Consider the following 21,261-nt stretch of genomic DNA (forward strand, 5'->3'; position numbering starts at 1 on the left):
AGTAACTGTGTGTGGAGAAGCCTGGCAATACCTACTCCAGCCAAGCCAAGGCCATCACCAACAGTGATAAGTTGTGTGCCCTTGAGGTGCCACAGTAAGAATGGAGCTTTATTTCTTTGGTCCTTCTCCAAACCCATAACCCCTCTGTAAGCAGGAGAAAAACACCAGAAAAAATCCAAATTGAAGGGCATTCTACAAAATGCCCAATCAGTAGTCCCCAAAACTCTCAAGATCATCAAAACCCAGTCAAAGCTTGAGAAACCATCTCAATGCAGAAGAGCATAAAGAGTCATGGCATCCCATGCACTGTATTCTGGATGTCATCTTGGATCAGATAAAAGGTCATTAGGTAAACATGAGGGGAAATCTGAACACAGCATGCATTTTTTAAATTAATAGGGTATCGATATTGATTCATTAGTTGTGATAAACATGCATACTGATATAATACACTAGAGGCCCGGTGCATGAGATTCATGCACTTGGTGGGGGGGGGGAGTGGCTGGGGGCAGTTCCTCAGCCCAGCCTGCGCCCTCTCACAGTCCAGGAATCCTTGGGGGATGTCCGACTGATGGACATCCTTAGCGCTGCAGCAGAGGCAGGAAAGGCTCCCGCCACCCCTGCTGCACTCGCCAGCCGTGAGAGCTCTCGGCTCCTTCGTTGAGCATCTGCGTCATAGCGACATGTTGTTCCGCTGTTCGGTCGATTTGCATATTAGCCTTTTATTATATAGGATAGGATTAACCATAGGGAAAATTGGATGTGGGATACATAAGGATTCTTTATGGTATCCTGGCAACTTTGTTGAACGCCTCATGACTGAATGAGAGAGGGTAATATTTGCATTCAACTTCTATATGAAGAATTAGAAAAAAACTGAACACATGCGACTATGGCATGGTAGTTAGATAACCCTGAGAAAGTAATTTGAATCTCTTTGTTTCCTCATTCATTTCATAATAATAATGTTTAAAAGTCAGATAAAGCAAATTAAATTAATCTATATGGGATGCTTAGAACTTAGTAGATGCTCAACAAAGCTGTTTTCCCTTCATTGTATTAGACTTGTGCACAAGTGCCTCAACTTTTCTGTGGACAATATGATATTTGTTATCGAATGGAATGGAAAGAAAAGTTATTTAAAACAAAAACTATAGCTAATACTGTTTTCTAATAAGTGAGCTATCATAACTTTGATCAGTGGGAAAATACGTTTCTATATTCTCTCCTTCCAGTGGGAGAAGAAGAGAGGAAAGACAGAAATTTCTAAGCTTCTTCCATGTCTCCTGTGCTGACAAGCAATGAGTCCTAGGCTGGGTGAACCTTTGTGTTAGCACTTTCATGAGATGATATTTGTAAAAATAAGCCTAGAGTCCAATAGCGGATGGAGATCTCAGAACAGCTGAACTGCTCTGCATAATGAAGTTAGGGAATTAAGATGAGCGCATATAAAAGTGTGTGTGTGGCAGGTTGGCGGGTGAGAGATTGAACTACAGAGCGGGAGGCTGGAACCTTTAGAGAAATGTGACCAGCACGAAATTCTCTGTGGAGGCACAGCCCAAGGACTTTTAAGGCAAAAATGTTGAAACTCTCATTTTAACTTATTTGTTTTTCTGTCATGTAAACACCCTTCATCATCTCAGTTTTCAAAAAGTCTGCTAAACACACAAATGCCTGGCGTGAAAGGTTCTGGTGGAAATCAAAATCCTCATCTATGTTGGTACCAACCCAAAGGGAAAGAGCAACCCCGGGGGAGTCAGCTGAAGTGAGATTTGAGGTTTGGCAGAAAAAGGAATTTGGATGTGGAAATGACCATTCAGTACAATATCCCTGGGAATTTGCCAAAAATCGGGGCGGGGCATTACATTTGGACTGATTTTAATAGAAGGGAGTGTGTGTGTGTGTGTGTGTGTGTGTGTGGAAAATATGCTGTCACTAATGAACAGATGCATCCCCTTCTTGTCCATATTCCCAGAATGCTGGGCTGAGGGAACAGGTGAGGGTCAAGGTTCCCTAGGCTCTCAGCGCTCTCATGGGGAGATGTGCTCTCCCCACGGCCAAAGTGTCCAAATGCACAGACCATGCCACCCTCCCCACACCCTTCATTTGCTAATGTGCTCCCACACACTGGACTGGCCACACCAAGCCATTTACACATGCGCTGGAACCCAATGTCTTTTATTCTTCCTCCAGGCCATACACATGCTGTTTCCTTATCATTCACTTCTCAAATCCCCACTCATCCTTTAAATCCAGCTCTAGTATATATTTTTTTAACCCTCACCAGAAGATATGTTTTTATTGATTTGAGAGGGGGGGGGGAGAGAGAGAGAGAGAGATAGAGAGAGAGAGAGAGAGAGAGAGAGAGAGAGAGAGAGAGAGAAAGAAAGAAAGAAAGAAAGAAAGAAAGAAAGAAAGAAAGAAAGAAAGAAAGAAAGGAAGAAAGAAAGAAAGAAAGAAAGAAAGAAAGAGAGAGAGAAAGAGAAACATTGACCGGTTGCCTCCATGCATGCCCTGACTGGGAATCAAATCCACAACCTAGGTATGTGCCCTGACCGGAAATCGAACCCACAACCTTTGCTATGTCGACAATGCTCTAACCCACTGAGACACACCCAGCCAGGGCTCTAGTATTTTTTTTTCTAATGTGAAACCTCTAAGTACATTTCCTCCCTTCCCAAATTCCGGCAGTAGGGCTCCCTCCCTGCACAGTGGACACATTGGACATATGTACACATATGTCCCTCCTGCAGCTCATAACAGGGGACTGCAGTGACCTGCAGTCATTTGTGAAGTACAGTCCCCATCCTTACACAGCAGCCGTGGCCCCTGCGACTGGGTGGCCCCGAGATTTTCACACTTGTCAGCACGTTGGAAGCGCTGGGAGCTCTGACAGTTACTGACACCTCGGTTTCACGCCGATGTCCTCATGGAATTGTTCTGGCTGCAGCCTGGGCATGGGGGAACTTTGGAGCCTCCTTAGTGGGTGCTAATGTGCAGCCTGAGTCAGGAAGCCCTGCTAGAGTCTGGCGTTTGCCTTGTGGGGGCCTCTCTCCCCATCTCGCTCTCACTCTTACTCTTGACCTTGTTGCTGGTTCTGCCTTTCCTCAAGGCCAGACTTCCAGAACTGTCTGAAGTACAATATTAAATAACATCACCAAACACGGGAACATGCTTTGAGGAAGCAAAAGGTGTGTTGGGACTGATAGGCTCGGAGCTGGCTTTTTTCTCCATGGACTTCCTTGGAATTAGCAGAGGGCAGAGTCCTCCCATCGCAACTGTGGCAGGAGCAGCTCAAGCCACTCCAGGAATGAGGGCTGGGACAGACAGCAGGGCCCTCCTCAGAGGCCCATCTCCAGGCCACTTCACTGAGCGTGGTCCCCTGAAAGCTCTTACTGGGGCTGCAGTGGGATGAACTGGGCAACGAGTGAGAAAGGGCTGAGAATGTGTCCGTCACAGTGTGGTGGACACGGACAGCGACCCAGCCACCTGTCCTCATCAGATGCCTCCTGCTGCTGCCAGGGCCCCTCAGCTGGCAGGTGTGTGCTCTGCTCCTGAAGTCCTGGACCTCTTACTCTCTTGGGAAGATGGCTCTAGGGGCTGCTGTGCTCAGGCTTTAAGAATCAGGGTGACCAGAAGTGTGTCCTGCTTGGGTGACGTGAGCCAATGACTGCAGATGACCAAGTCCAGGGCATCCTCTGAGCTCCAGGGTCCCCTTGAAGCGGAGGCGAAGCTTTGCCTAAAACCCAACGCTGGCCCGGACTCTTCGCCTCCCCGGTCCTGCCTCTCAGGTCCCTTACTGGTTCCTCCTGGGAGCACTTCCTTTATCATTTACTTGCGCACAAATCTCATCTTGGAGTCCAATTCCAAGGCATCCGACTAAAGACACTAATGCAACATGATGCGATGGTGTCATCCCATCTTCCTGGCAACTTGGGGATGACAAAAATACATACTTACTGAGCTTTTTATTTAAAATGAATATCATTTCATGTAATCCCCAATCCAATCCTTTGTAAATAAAGAAGCAGCGGTTTAGGAAAATCAAGTCATGTTCCTGAGATCACACGGTGGCCTAGTAGTAATTAAAGAACAGGCTGGATGGAAGCTAAAACTCTGCTTTAATCTCCCTGAAGGTTTGGGGGAATGTATGTTTCCCTGCCTTTTTGTTCATTTTCCCTACTTCTTTTTTCTTGCCTCCTTACCTCTCTCTCTCTCTCTCTCTCTCTCTCTATATATATATATATATATATCAATAATTGCAGCAAACTGAGATGTCTTAAAAGTGAGCACACAGACATGATCTGAGGAAGCTAGGAAGACTCCTGGAGGGAACACGCAGATAAGTCTTAGAGTTGAAGAAGGAGAGATACAGTTGGAAGGGTGGGCTGTGTCACCCTGAGTACTTTATGTCAAACTAGGGAGTTTGGAATGAATGTGGGAGTGAAGATTGGAGTCAATGCAGGTCTGGGTGCAGTGGGGGGCGAGGTGGGGAGGCACCCTTAGACCTATGTTTCTGAAAGGTCACATAAATGACTAGCTACCCCTGTGCTGATCCTCGGCTCTCCTGGCCCTTCTACTGGTTGGTTGATGAGGCTGTGTCCTATGTTCTGAGACATCAGCCCTATTGTTCTAGGTAATTTATGGATTTATTTTTATCTCTCCAAATTGATGGCGTTAAGGTCCTAATAGAACAGAGAGCTGGGGGCAGGGTTGGGAGCGGAGTAGGGAACGGCTTCCAGCTCACCGGCTGTGGTGAGTCCTCTCCTTCAGTGTTCTGTACCGAAGGGGAAACGGATGGAGACTCTGATTGCTGATTCGGTAACTATGGTAATGTGCAGGCTCCTGTCAGTTGCGAGGGGCCTGAATGGATTAGAAGCACCTTTTAAAATGCTTGCTAGTGAAGAGGTAGCAAAACTCGTCTAGACTGTCTGCCTGACACGCTGTGCAGAAACAGGGCTGGAGAAGGCTGAGTTTCAAGGGCACACCCAGCCTTTGAAAATAGAAAGAGGGGGCTGGGGATCACTCAAGCCTGGCTGGGCTGTTTCCAACTAATGCCGGGCAGCTGCCCCTAAGCCCTGCCCAACGAACCCACAAACTGAGGGCTTTGCTTTGAAACTTAGACTCTGCCCCAAATATCCAGCTACTTAAAACAACAAGAAAAAGTGCTGTCCCTTTTGTTTCTGATCCTGCTACCCATCCCACCCCTGAAGTCTCTTTTGAACTTCCATAATAGCCCATCTCTACCCCTTGAGCCATATTAGGCTTCTATCAGAACTTCCCAGATAATGAAATTAGCCTGGCTTGGATTTCAATCTGATCTCTGTCGCTTCCTTCTTGCTGTGTGGCCTTAGAGAAATCACTAAGCCTCTCTGATCTATAAGACAGAGATGGCAGCACCTATGTAAAAGGCTGTTGTGAGAGTTTTGCAAAATCTCTAGTCTCATCCATGCCACAGAATGAAGACTCAAGTTCATGGTGTTTCCTTTCACTTTCCATCTTCATCCCATTCCCTTGCAGTTGTCAGCTTTTTGAAGACATACTCGGTCTGTCACATGCACTTCCAACTCCAAGTCTAGACCAGCGGTTCTCAACCTGTGGGTCGCGACTCCTTTGGGGGTCGAATGACCCTTTCACAGGGGTCGCCTAAGACCATCAGAAAATACATATATAATTACATATTGTTTCTGTGATTAATCACTATGCTTTCATTATGTTCAATTTGTAACAATGAAAATACATCCTGCATATCAGATATTTACATTACGATTCATAACAGTAGCAACATTACAGTTATGAAGTAGCAACAAAAATAATTTTATGGTTGGGGGTCACCACAACATGAGGAACTGTATTAAAGGGTCGCGGCACTAGGAAGGTTGAGAACCACTGGTCTAGACAGTCCGTGCGTAAGGAAAATGAGCCAGAGAACTGCGACTGGACCCGGAGATTCTCTGCCACCAGCTCCCGTGGTCTGAGGCAAACATCCCACAATAGCTAGACAGCGGCACTCTTGCTTGGCCTCTGACTTCACCCAGACCCTACAAGGGGAACTCATGAACAGATGAATGCCACCCATGCAAGTTCTCCTCGCTCCCAGGGAAGCGGGCCCAAGCCCCTGACTTACTGGTGGAAAGACTTGCGGTTTCCAGAAAGGATAGAACACTGGCACATGGAGACAGAAAGACTACTCTCAGAATGCCCCCAAGGGCTACCCTGTCCATCTCTTGAGATTTTTGGTCAATTTCAGAATCTCTTCATATCCGCAAACCCTCATTCCCACCTCACCGCACTCCTCCATTTGACTGGCATACTCTTAGCTTCTCTCTGTGAATTCAACCCTCTCATCCATCCATCCAGACCCCATGCTGGTTGCATCCTCCTTACAAAGCTTTCACTGACCTTCTGGTTCAAGTTGATATCCCCATTTCAAACCCGGAAAAGCACCTATGATTTGTTGAGTTACCATTTGATAATTAACTTCAACTTTTACAATAACATTTAAAGAAAAATAATTCTGGTTTTAATTATAAAGCAAAGGCACCAAAATGCAATTGAAAATTTTAAGAATAGAAAAATCAATCATAAATTCATGTTTTAGCGCAATTATATTTGACATTGTGATATATTAGCTTCCTGTGGTTTCATTTTATAAGTATTTTTAACTTATGTATAAGAAATAATTAGGTAAGATTTTATATAGTATTTCAGCCTGGTTTTTATATTAAAACTAGAGGCCCGATGCATGAAATTTGTGCAAGAGTAGGCCTTCCTTCCCCTGGCTGCCAGCACCGGCTTCCCTCTTGCACCCAGGACCCGGGCTTCCCTCCGGCCGCCAGCAGGCACCCGGGACTCAGGCTTCCCTCGCAGCCCTGGCTTCATCCAGAAGGTCATCTGGAAGGACGTCTGGTCTAATTAGTATATTATGCTTTTATTATTATAGACTACTAGAGGCCCGGTGCACAACATTTGTGCGCTGTGGAGGGGTGGTGGTGTCCCTCAGCTTGACCTGCACCCTCTCACAGTCTGGGACCCCTCCGGGGATGTCTGCCTGCAGGCTTAGGTCCGACCCACCAGAGATCGGGCCTAAGCCGGCAGTCAGATATCCCTCTATCAGTCCAGGACTCTCACAGTCCGGGACCCCTTGCTCCTTACTGCCCACCTGCAGCGGAGGCGGGAGAGGCTTCTGTCACCGCTGCTGCTCTCACCAGCTGTGAGCCCGGCTTCTGGCTGAGCGATGCTCCCCCTGTGGGAGCACACTGACCACTAGGGGGCAGCTCCTGCACTGAGCGTCTGCCCCCAGGTGGTCAGTGTGTGTCATAGCAACTGGTCCTTCCACTGTTTGGTCGATTTGCATATTAGGGTTTTATTATATAGGATTAGGCTAGTAGAGTGATTTAGTTTAAAATTAATAATGCTTTTACAGTTACTATGTAGTAAATCATATTCCTTCACCTATTCAATTATTTTAAAAATATGTGAGTACCTGCTGTGCTATAGGTACCTTGCTAGGTAGTCACTAGAATATAACACTGCACAGGATAAGATAGCTTGAATTCTGGTAAGGAAGACAGACAACTAATCAAGCTATTAGATGCTCTTCTGTTTTGCTCTTAAATATTTTAATGTGTATAAAACTCCATCAAAGTTTCCTATACCATGAGAGCCATATATTTCTTTTATATAATCTCAATAGTATATATAGCTCAATGCTGGGCACACTGAATCCAAAATGTTATAGATGAAATGAATGATCAGTCATTAAATATACTTTATGAATAAAGCTCTGAGAGGCGAAATGACTGGCTCTAGATCTACAGGGAAATCCTAAAACACAGTACCTAAAGAAAAGAGTCCAATAGAAGGAGACATCAAATCTCCAAGGAACAGAAAGATGCTTTCTGAGCTTGAGGAGGACTCTCCCCACCTCTACTCAGTGTGGGAAATAAGCCAGCACAAGCATTGTATTGACTCACAGCAGGAGGGGCCCACAGCAGGAGGGGCTCAGCGCAGATGCAGAGCTTCCTGTCAGGAGGTTTACATTAAAGTCCTTGGAGACTGTAAACTTCCCATCCAAGGCAGTGCTAAGAATGAAACAGTTTCCTATTAGTCTGCAGCAGCTTGGAAATGTTCAGCACACAGGAAGGGGTAAACCTTTTGTTTTGCCTTCATTTCTAAAGCATAACTCTCATTTTCTCAGCACAGTACTACTTGTTCTATGCTACTTTGCCTCTTTTTTCTCAATAAAGCGAGTCTGTTCCCTTCTGGGAATTATGGTCCCCCTCCCTCCCATTTCTCATATTTCTCAGCACCTGTTGGGCAGCTGCTACTTTCTGCCCAAGCAGTGGCTGCGTCTGCAAGGACTCAGTTCTAGCAATATGGAAAGTTAGTGATACTTAAGGGATTTGCAATATGAACTTAACTATAGTAGATGGCTGGAACCACACTCTCAAATTTCCCATGTACGCCTGTGGAAGAAGTACATTCCATTAAGAAGCAATAAAAATAGCAGAGCTACCGAGTTCACTGGCTATGTAGCTGTGAATCCTTTTCTGCATCTACATATAACCACACAACTGCAACTCTCATATAGCTGCATATGAATGAATATGCATGGAAATCTAGCTGTCTATATCAGCTAGCTAGAAAATGGTTTCTTAATAGTATTACAGTAGCAGCTAACACTGAGTGCTCATGAGGTGGCAGACATTGTTCTGAGCATATTACAGACATGGATAGATTCAAACCTCAAACAACTGTTAGAGGTAGCTACTAGTCCAAGCCCTGTTTTATAGATGAGAAAGAGAAGCCTCAGAGAGGTTAAGCAGATTGCCCAGGGTCACACAATTAGGAAGTGGCAGAGCCAGGATTTCAACTGGACGCTCTGGATCCATAGACCATGATTTTAACTGGTATGCAATGCTTACATTTACTATTTTATATTAGACTAGAGGCCCGACGCACAAAATTCGTGCAAGGAGCTCGGCCCTCGCAGACCCAGCTTTGTCCAGAAGGTTGTCTGGAAGGATGTCCAGAAAGTTGTTCAGCTGTCCGGTCTAATTAGCATATTATGCTCCTATTATTATAGATTTACTAAACTACATCTTGTACAAAATGAGGATTGTTCTATTTTTAATTTTCAACAAGCCATTGAGATATGTAGGGCAAATATGATCACAGTTATTGTTAATATTATTGTTTCTCCCATAAGAAAGTGCGGGACAGAAGTTCAGTGACTTTTCAAAGCTTATGTAGTTGGTGAGGAAGCAAGAATGTTCTATATCTTGGTTTTATATATACATTTTTTAATTTTTATGGTAGATAATATATAGTATTACATAATACATAGTAACATATATTACTATGTATAATATATGTTACTATATATAATATTACTACAGTACCCTATTTTATATATATATATAATATATATATAATATAGTGGTATGCAGGATCTGATGTGTACTAGTACAGTACTTGGATATATTATAATAATAAATATTTAAGTATATATATATAATATATAGTTATATAATAATAATTAATGACTTGGAAATAGGATTTAAAGACAAATGTAGTAAATGGAAATATAACAACAGTATCCAGATCTTATCAATACACATTTCCTTTAGAGCCTTTTGCAAATTGAAATGCCCAATCCTAGGAAGAAATATAAAGGACATTTTATTGTCTAAAAGAATAAAGTTCCATGTTTCTTGTAAAAACAAAATTGATTACTTAGTGACAAAAAGGTTACAGATTTCTGATATTAGTCCTATAAGCCAGGTTATTAAAATTTCAAAGCCACTCAACATTCCATGGATTCTTTATCTATCTGTAGAGGTTTGAAAGAAATGAGATGAAAGATCTCTTGAGTATGGATTCTGCTCTTCATTCTGCTTGAGATTGGTCTCTGGTACCCAGGAACTAGTTCTTTAGCATCTCTAAGCTTCACGTTACTCATTTTAAGATGAGCTTAGGGATATCGTTAGCAAATATTCAAGGGGCCTGAGTTCTGACCAACAGTTGCTCAACATTTCTGAAAGCAATGAAGGTGGTTATTGCTAACTGTGACATTGAACCTGTGAGAGCCAGGAGTTGAGTGATACTCTAGAGCAGTGGTTCTCAACCTTCTGGCCCTTTAAATACAGTTCCTCATGTTGTGACCCAACCATAAAATTCTTTTCGTTGCTACTTCATAACTGTAATGTTCCTACTGTTATGAATCGTAATGTAAATATCTGATATGCAGGATGGTCTTAGGCGACCCCTGCGAAAGGGTCGTTCGACTGCCAAAGGGATCGCGACCCACAGGTTGAGAACCGCTGCTCTAGAGGAATCAGGCAAAGGAAAGTGTTTGGTTTGGTTGTCTCCTTCTGAATTTGAGGATTTATTTATTCCTTCATGAAGTAATGAGCACCCACTATGTGCCATTGAGTGTGGTAGAAAAGGCCTTGTTCTCATGGAGTTTACATTGGGTTTCCTTAAGTGAATGAACAAACACTATGTAATATGTCAAGAGCTGGTAAGTGCTGTGGAGGAAAATAAAGCAGGGTAAGGATGGAGGAGAAAAGGGGGGGATTTTATTTCTCATTCAACAGCAAACTTGATTTAATTGATATGAGGTTATTGATACCGGTTGTTCATCTAATTTGGTGTGAATGGTTATGTTTTACTGCGGACATATTAGTGCACTTGAATATTGGGTGCTGCCCCAAATCTTGCTGTGGGGATGTTCTATAATACACAGCATAAGCATATAAATTTATAAAATCTGAAATTTTAGAAAATTCCAAAGCACATCTGTACCAAGAGATTTCAGATCACTGGAATCTACCAGCCAGACTTCAGGAAAGGGATCAGGAGTGGAAATATGCCTGTGAAAGTCATCATCCTGTAGATGGCGTTTGGATAAAACCAGGAAGAGGAGCGAGGCCTTGAACTGTGTCTCACTCCACTATGTAGAGTGATGAGGTGGGAGAACAACAAAGAGAGGTTGTCCAGAAAGCAAGTCCTGAGAGTGTGTCAAGAGCAGTGCGGGAAGGCATGATCCGCTGTGTGGAAGGCAGCTCATAGGTCAACAAGGCTGAGGACTGAGTATATGAACGAGGGGGGCAGCGGCAGCCACACCGAGCAGCCTTGCTCTTTTTCTTTTCATCTTATTGCCAGGATTCATTCTATCCACAGCCATCCTTGATGCATGTTTGATCCGTATTTACAGTAATTGCCTAACAGTTGCTTCTTGGAGGAACTACTTAAATGACTGACATTTCCTGGATATGAGGTATATTTCCTAGAAGCAGTATAATATATTCAAAATACACAGATTTCAAAGCCAGAGGGACCTGGGTTCCAAACACCCAATTGGGTTGCCCACGCCTTCATAGGTCAACCGCTGACAAGCTACTTTACATTGCTACCTCAGATTTCCCACCTGAAAAACGAGGCTACTGATAATCTCGAATGTATGTTGATGATTAAAACACAATGACATACAAAAAGGGTTCTAGCACATAGCAGGTCCGCTCTAGCACATACCTCAAAGTTCCTCTTTTCTAAGGACAGAAGATAACCAGTAAACATGAAGCATGGTGGTAGGACAAAGCATGCATTGAATGGGACCACAGGGTACGTGGACTGGGACTCTGGCCCCAGTAGCTGTATTTTGTCAAACCCCAGGTAACTCACACCATTCCTAAGTTTTAGAATCAGAGGTCAGCAGCCAACAGTCCCAATTCACCTACCACGCCTTGTTTGGTTGGAATTCTAGATTTAATTGGTTGCTTGATTGGTTAGTAACACTGTCTAGTTTGCGATAGTTTACTCTTTCCTCATGAATGACATCACTCATGGACATCACCTGCTTGTTCTGACCTAGATTTGAGCTTGCAGTCCCTGGAGTAAATCATCTTTCTGGTCCCTTCATTTAGAATATTTTACAAGTTTTGTAACTAGCACTCCAAGATGTCTTTGTTCAGGGCACTTTTATATACTGAACACTACAGACACACTTCTTAGGGTTTCCATGCTTTCTGACACCCTATAAAAAGTTTAGACTTGAAAACAAAATAATTGCCTCTCAAATAATAAAGATGAACTGCAAAATTAAAGTTTTGTGCACAAAATACATAATGGCATATCACACATCCAACTGCAGCTCAATTCAGGTAGTTTGACATTTAAAAAATAAAGCGTAAATGACAAGATTAAATGAATTTATTTTTTAGGCAACTGGGAATTAGAGAGCGAGTCTTTTCTGCTGAGGGGAAGGTAGGGAGAGTAGGCCTCAGGTGCCTAACAAGGGTATAATGTAATGTTTTTAAAAACATCTTTCTTGTTGAAAGTATATATATGTCCTGTTTCCCGCCCCCCCCCCGGCCCCCGCCCCATTGAGCCCTTCTACCTCTCCCTTGGCCCCTCCTGCCAACCCAGATCCTCACCAACCTATTGTGTAAGGTTTTGATTGATTCTTCCTTGGATAGCTTCCATTGTTCAGGGAAGCAATAGTCCCAAAATCTTTTACTTCTAGAAAGAGGCAGGTGGCACAGTTGCTACTAAAGAGGCGTAAGTGAATCTGCTCAGGTTTGGGAGAAACTTTTTCTTTTCTGACTTAATGGGATAGATTCAGATGGTGTGGCATTCCCTCTCCCTACGTTGAATCCAGGCGTAATACCTGGAGATGCAGGTGACATTCTGACAACATGAGTTGCCAAGTCAATGTGCTGGGGATGGTGGGCTAGAGAGATTGAAGATATTGAGTCCTTGATGATAAACTGCTCACATGTTCCTCACTTGCTTATTATGAGAGAAAACGGAACCTTTCTGCAAGCCACAGAAAGTCCGAGTTTTGTTCATTTGTTTGTTGTTTGGTTTTATAATTGCAGCCAAAAAGATGTCTGATTGCCACACCATGGGAAGGGATGATTAAAATGCAGGGGAGATCAAGGTCATTAGCATTAGGGACATTCAGAAACTTTGAATCCAGCAAGCTGGAGGGGTATTCCAGAGGGAAGCTGACTGCTCGGTATGCAGATGCCACCAAATAAAATCAAATGGATAAAGAGTTTAAGACAGCTGCCATGGTTGGGGGAGCAGGGGACATGAATTAGGTGTTTCTACTCTGAAGTCTAAGATAATTGGATGGTGGAATTACTAGGTACTCAGTATGGACTACCTCAGTCTAGGTGCATGGCTTTGTGGTCCTAAAGACGATGCAGGAATAGAACTTACAAAGTAAACAGAAACCGATGTCCAGCAGGCCCCTTACATTATGCATCTATGCATGTCCATGTTATTACCAGCAGTTTTGACAAGAGTACGGATGTAGATGATTCAAACTGAACTCTTTGGAATTGCATGAAATGGAGCTTTCCCCTGGTCAGATCATAAAACATCCCCTACTGGATTGTGGGTAGGGAGGGGAGCAGAGGAAAGGATTTGTGCATATTGGACTTGAAGACTGTGGGACATGGGTTTGGAGATGACTTCCAAGCAAACATATACAAAGCCAGGAAGTGTTTAAGCTGCTTTGAAGTGGTTTTTAAAAAAAATCATTGAGCCCAGCTAGTGTGGCTCAGTGGTTGAGCATCGATTCCCAGTCAGGGCACATGCCCGGGTTTCAGGCTTGGTCCCCAGTAGGGGATGTGCAGGAGGTAGCCGATCAATAATTCTTTCTCATCATTGATGTTTCTAGCTCCCTCTCCCTTCTGCTCTGAAATCAATAAAAATATATTTAAAAACTTAAAAAAAGACTACCAGATATCTTTAGGATTTCAACTGAATGATCCTTTACCCATGAACCCCAGGAATCTAGAAATTGGCTTAAGTACTGCTATTCAATGTTGCTATGAACTAAATAAAGAATTTGGGTTCATTAAGACATCATGTCTCAAGTCATAGCCATCATATTAAGGGATTATACCAGTCATCATTCCTTTATTTTTCTGATGCAGGAAAAGGCTAAGTAAATATATTTTAAAACATTGGGCAGAGCTCTAGCTGTTTTGGCTCAGTGGATAGAGTGTTGGTCCATGGACTGACGGGGTTCGATTTCAGTCAAGGGCATGTACCTCGGTTGCAGGCTCAATCCCCGGCCCCACCTACTCTCTCTAAAAATCAGTGGGAAAAATATCCTCAGGAGAGGATTAACAAAAACAAAAAAACAAAAGCACACACAAAAAAAATACATTGGGCAGAAAAAAATAAAAATAGCCTTTAAGATCCAGGTTACTATATATTTTGTATAAAAATATAAATGTTATTGCCCTGATTTAGTCTGCATCAGATTCTGCCAAATATTATTAAATAAGTGCCTAGAATCTGAGCTTAAATCATGAATATATTTCAATGCTTAATAGCTTCAGAACCTTTGAGAAATTGCCTGACCTCGTAGCTTCCTCATCTGTAAAATAATACCTACCTCATATTGTTAAAATTGTGTGTATTGAACTAGATACAAGTAAAATGCTAAACATGGTAGCTAATGCATTATGTTAAAAATGTAAGCACTTTTTGTTATCAATAAATTCACAAGAAACCACTCACTTCTTTGGTTCAAAAGTGTGATCAATAGTCTAGCCAATGGTATAATACAAAAAATACACAATAAAATGTTAAATATTATAAAAGAGGTAAGATCTCCAATTTTGTACATAATATATATCTAAAAGTTTAAGAGAGATTCTATTTAAAATTTATCAAAATGTAAAATACTTTTGTAAGCATCTGGGTTTCATATTATGTATATGTGTATATACATGCATGTACTATAATAATAAAAGCATAATATGCTAATTAACCGGACATCCTTCTGGACGACCTTCTGGACGAAGCCAGGGCTGCGAGGGAAGCCTGGGTCCCAGGTGCCTGCCAGTGGCTGGAGGGAAGCCCGGGTCCCAGGTGCCAGAGGGTAGCTGGTGCCAGCAGCCAGGGGAAGGAAGGCCTACTCTTATACGAATTTCGTGAATCAGGCCTCTAGTGTAAATATAATACATACTAGAGGCCCGGTGCACAAAATTCGTGCACGGGGGAGGGGGGGTTCCTCAGCCCAGCCTGCAACCTCTCCAACCTGGGACCCCTCAGGGGATGTCCGATTGCCGGTTAAGGCCCGATCAGACCTAAACTGGCAGTCGGACATCCCTCTCACAATCCGGGACTGCTGGCTCCCAACCACTCGCCTGCCTGCCTGATTGCCCCTAACCACTCTGCCTGCCTGCCTGATCGATGCCTAATTGCTCCCCTGCCGGCCTGGTTGCCCCCAACTGCCCTCCCCTGCAGGCCTGGTCCCCCCCAACTGCCCTCCCCTGCAGGCCTGGTCACCCCCAAGTTCCCTCCCCTGCTGACCTGACCGCCCACAACTGCCCTCCCTGCCAGCCATCTTGTTGACCACATGGGGGCGGCCATCTTGTGCGAGGGTGTGATGGTCAATTTGCATATTACTGCTTTATTATATAGGATTATGTATATTTATCTAGAATTTTTATACATTATATAAGATATCCAGCTACATATTAAGTTATCATTTACATTTATATACATTTATATATTTATATATATACCTCATACCCAACAATAATCAGTTAAAAATGAAATAGAATATAAATCATTCACAAAGGCAAAATGTGTGAGACTCTATGTTGTAGGTCCAAGACTTTGATATGACTGATAGGAAAATGCCAATAGACACAATTAAAGGATGCAGTTTGGGTTTAAGAATATTTTTCCATTGATTTTTAGAAAAAGTCGAAGAGAGAAGAAAAGACAGAAAGAAATATCAATGTGAGAGAGACACACCGATTGGTTGCCTCCTGCATGTGCCCCATCCAGGTCGTGGGCTAGGAGGAGCCTACAACTGAGATATGTGCCCTTGACCAGAATCAAACCTGGGACCCTTGGTCCCCAGGCCAACGGTCTATCCACTGAGCCAAACTGGCTAGGGCTAAAGGATGTAGTTTTTTGAATGGCTTGGAATGTAAGTTGGTTCTGCCACTTTTGAAAATTACAAATTACTAGCTAAACTTACAAATAATCTATAACCCAGTGATTTCTCTCTTAGATATATAACGACAGAAATGAGTGCTTACACCCAACAAAATATGTCAAGGAATGTTCTCAGCAGTTTTATTTGTGATATCACAAAACTGGAAGCAACTCAGGTGTTCGCAATAAGAGAGTGGGTCAATTGTGGCATACGCATGCAATGAAAACCACACAGCGATGAGAAAGATAAGCCACTGAATCATGCGACAATCCATGAATTAACCTCCTAGAAATGCTGGCAAAAGCCAGGCACAAAAGATTATGTGCAGTATTATTTAATTTATCTGTAATTACAATGTGATGTCGCTAGGATTATAGAGAACAGGATAGTAATTACCCTGAGGAGATATTGATTGGGGAGGATAATGATGAGGTTTCCTGGGGTGATGGACATAATCTATATCCTGACCTGCATGGTGGTTTGACAACTACATACCTGTGTAAACATTCATTGAACTTAACAACTGTGAAATTTACAGTATTCAGGTTACACCTCAATAAATAAGACAACCAAAAAAATCTCAAACCAACAAAAAGATCTCTTTCCTCTTCCTTAATTTTTTTAAAATATATTTTTATTGATTTCAGAGAGGAAGGAAGAGAGAGAAAAAGATAGAAACATCAATGATGAGAGAGAATCATTGATCGGCTGCTTCTTGCAAGACCCCTACTGGGGATTGAGCCAGCAATGGAGGCATATGCTCTGACAGAGAATCGAACCATGACCTCCTGGTTCATAGGTCAAAGCTCAACCACTGAGCACACCGGCTGGGCTCTTTCCTTTACCTTAAAAAATGGATTTTTATAGCTAGAAAGTAGAAATTTGAAGTTCATGGCTGTCAGGTTGTCAAAGGACATTGTCTGCCACAATTCTTTTGTGTATATACACATGCAGACATACACACATTACGTATGTGTTTACTTAAGCAAAATATTTGCAAAGAATATATGTTCAACTGATAACAGCAATTACATTTGAAAATAGAATTGGATGGGATTTAAAATGTTTTGTTGATACATTTCTGATTACTAAAATAAAGGACATTCATAATATTAAAGTGGGAAACTGGAAGGTGTTAGGGATTTGTCCTTTATGGTGAATAAATGGAGAGAAAGGGATGAGAGACACCCAGCCCCCTGGAACTTTTCGGGGCAGTGGCAGGAAGTTACTTAGGGCTGCAAAGCCTTCTCTGAGCTCATTTCATCAAGATGGAAAAATCTGCTAGGAAAATTAATACGTCTGTGAATAATTGAGAGCCGCCTACAGTATACTCTCCTGAAATGACATTTTCTCTCATATGAATGATGAAAAGAGAAGGAAAGCAACCTTCGAGGTCATCTCATTTAAGGCCCTTGCCAAAGTGCCAATCTTTTCCATAATTTTTATTTTTAAAGTGTCTCAGCAGCTGTGTAACAAGTGGAAAATGTGCCTTTGCTACCAAGTAGGGGAGGTGTGCCGTATGCACTTAACTGAAGAACAGGCTATGAAAGCGGCCCTGTTTGTTTACTTTGCCACCTAGAGCACTGTCAGCTGTGTGTGTGTGTGTGTGTGTGTGTGTGTGTGTGTGTGTGTGTGTGTGTCTGTCTGTGTCTATGGAGGAGTCTAAGAGACTGAAAGAGAAAGAAACTGACAATGCGAAGGATACTGGTTTGGGGAGCCCATTTAGCAGCACTGGCTTGGATTAAATATTGACATGTCTGACTAACAAAAATACTCATCTAGGTTTTTCACCTCCGTCTCTTCATTCCAGTTCTATGAATCAAGAAAAAGTTCTGAATTTCTCAGAGCATGAGAACAAGATATGTTCCGACGTGGCTTTCTGGGTGCCACAAATCAGAGGTGTGCCCATGTTTCAATAACTGAATGGCATTAATCCTCTTTCTCTTCCACCACTTCATCCACTTCCTCCCCTCCCACCCCTCCTCCTCCTTTTGGCTGTTCCCACTTCAAAGTCTCAATGGCTCAGGTTGGGAAGGCTTTCAGTGTTCACGAGGGAAGATGTAACCTCTCCCACCCATCTTCCTTTCTAGCCCTTCTTCTCCCCTTCTCCATATGCACTGCAATGTTGAGAAGCATGGCCGGTCCTTACTGCTCTAGACAGCCAATGACCTTCCTCTCCTTCATCATTCTACTCTTGATCTTTCTTCAGTTGCATCTCCACTGCACAAAGTTGTGTTCTAAAAACATAACTAGGATTTATTTAAATCAAGTATGGTAAGCCTTAGTCAGTGTTCTCAGTGGTTAGAGCATCGGCCCATGGACCCAAGGGTCTCGGGTTCGATTCTTGGTCAAGGGCATGTACCTCCGTTGCATACTTGATCCCCAGCCCAGGTCAGGGTGCATATGGAAGGCAACCAATCGGTGTGTCTATCTCACATCGATGTTTCTCTCTCTCCCCCTTCTCCCTCCCTTGCACTCTCTCTAAAAAATATCCTTGGGTAAGGGTTTAAAAAAAAAGTATGGTAAGGCACACAGACATGAACATGGTTATCATGGAAGAAATTTATACTCGCAGGTCCTTAGAAACAGAAGGCCACATGGGAAAGCAGCCAAGTCGACCAGGAGACAGAGGTGGAGAGAGACGAATACAGCCCCGAGCCTTTATTGAGGAATAGGAAAGGCAGGATAGATATGCTGAGTCAGTTTTGGATTAGATAGTTTGAATGATTTCAGTGGGCTACGGGCTATATGGGTGGTCCCTAGTTGTCTGGTACTTGGCCTTAGGGTGATTTAGGGCAGGAGGCATGTTGGCTTGGTGTGTGAGAATTTGATAAAGGAAATAGTCAGGAATGGAGAATCTGGATTGGTTGGTTTGTAGAGTAAAGGCATGCTTGTAGGGGTGTCATTTGCTATCTCTAGGAATAAACTAGTCCTAGAAGGAACAGTCTCTCCAGGATCAAGACTCCAAATGACAGAGCATCAACAATGCAGAAAATAAGAAATACAGTCAGTACAGTTGGATTAATAATCATTATTGTTTCATGGCGCACTCTCATCATTGGTCCATGCTGGCACGTTTTACTTTATGTATTTCTCTCTCAAACACAGAATAGCCATGCGTTATCCATAGCACCTAAAACCCAGGTCATTACCAAAAACTACTTATGAGCTTCTATCCTAATCTGGTGGAGTCCAATTATTTTTTCTGCGCTATATTAATGGGCCTCAACACCTCGTACAGAGAAGACTATCCCATTTTGAATGACTGCCAATGGCCACTTCTATTCCCCATCCTGTCATTTATCTTGTCAGCTTGAATTTCAAACTCTCTGAGTGTTTTCCAACCTGTAATTCAAACACTGGCAAACAGAAGAACATTTCACTTGACTGTGGATGAAAAATTCATGAAGATAGATGCTGATATTTTTTTTAAAATTACTTTGTGCCTAGATGAGCCAATACCTCTACTAATGGCAAAATAGTTTTCACAGGTCTTGAAACAAAAGTCTAAAACCCAAGGAGTTAGGAAAGAAAGGGCCTTGGCAAGAGGCCTTTCCAAGCCAGGCCTGAGGTTATGGTGACACCGGCAGGAGTCCTCTTACTGTCTAGATTTTCAGCAGCTCCACTATTCATTTTGAATGAGGGCCACCAGACACTGTCAGCCGGCAGCCAGTAGACGTGAAGGGACAGGGCTTTTCATCGCTTTTGAAACTATTCATGATGATGTGTTTTGGGTGGGAAATTTGAGGGATGTTATGTTTAGAGAAGCTGGTGGGACTGTTGTTGAAAAACCCTCAGAAATCGGATGCCTACAAGAAGGGACCTTGGAAAAGCCAGCGGTACACGGTCACAGGCAACAGGTATTCTGGGGAAGGGGTGTGTCAGGGTAACACTCAGGGGACTTCAGACTGACTTTCCATTTGCTCACTGCAATCCCAGCAGGTCTTAGGTATTTCTCTTTCCGGGTGTTCAGAAATGTGAGGAGAAGAGAGCCCCTGTATATTCTGATGGCTGGGTCAGTTCTGCCTCTTCCAGCCCTTTTATTTGCTGGCCTTTCCGTAGTTCTGGACAAAAACACGCACACGGGTTCCTGAGCTATTGTTACAAACTGAGAGGCGTGCAAGACCGGGTTTCGGGTCTTCATGAAAACATTCTTTTTTCTGCTTGACAGCCTGTGGGAACTTGGGAATGTAGCTTCCTTGTGTCCTAGCCAAGGCCTCACAATGAAAGGGTTTTCAGAAATCTCCTCAGGTCCCAAGTTCAAGCCAAGAAGTGAGTGTGGTTGTATTTTGTGCAGATAACGTGTAAATCATGTGCTGTCAGGTTTCAGACTTCCTGAATGAACTGTCCTGGGCAAAGAGGACGTGGGTGTTTGGGGTTCCCACCATTTGGGGACTTTGGCTGGATCCCAACATTTTTAGGAGACCCCATTTGAAAACATTTACCGGTCCCAGTGAAATGAAAAGGCGTTTGTCCTACGAATGGCCCCTGAAATAACTTTGGAAGTCAAGTCCAACCCCTGCCACCGAGCAGTGGCTATTACCCTTGGACATTGCTAAGTGGGGCTTATAATTCTGGAATAATTTGCCTTCGGATTTATGACTCTTCAGTCCAGTCCACACATCAGCCTTTGCGTCTCCTCTCCCACGTTAAATTGGCCCATAAAACTCCACACGCCATAAAATGAGATCTGGGTGGAGATGTGGCACAGCTTCCCCCAAGGTCAACATTAGGATAGACTCGCACCCACCCCCAGACCCATCCCAGGAGCAAATGGAAACAAAAGGCTTGTTGGCCTGCAGACTTTACTCCTGGCAGCCCTCAGAGAGCCCCGTGTTCTTGTTTAGCTGGTTCGGCAGCAGCCGTGATAAAGGGGGAGACCCCTTTCTTTCTCTCCATGCCCCTTATCTGGGCAGTGGTCTACGGAGAGGATCAAGAAATCGCAGTAGCCTCACCAGGTTCTAGAGCCAACACCGAGGACTTCCTGTGGCCTGGCGCCAGCCGCATGCGGAACAGCCCCGATGGTGTCTGAAATATTTGGCTCCTGGCTCAGGCTGTGGGTTGGCTGTCTGGTTTGTTTGAACACAAGCTAGCCTGGGAGTCTCTGTGTAGAATGCTCCTTGCAGCGTTTTCCATGACATCTGCCAATTAAATGTATGAATTACTCTGTTTACTTCTCTGTGACAGGGCAGTTCCTTTACTCAGAAGCAAAGAGTTTCTTGTCATTCTTGCTTTTTCTTCTCACATCGATTCCCTTCTGTGATGTGCCAGGAATGGGCCAG

This window comes from Myotis lucifugus, unplaced genomic scaffold (assembly GCF_000147115.1).
Source record: "Myotis lucifugus unplaced genomic scaffold, Myoluc2.0 scaffold_158, whole genome shotgun sequence".
Lineage (NCBI taxonomy): Eukaryota > Metazoa > Chordata > Mammalia > Chiroptera > Vespertilionidae > Myotis > Myotis lucifugus.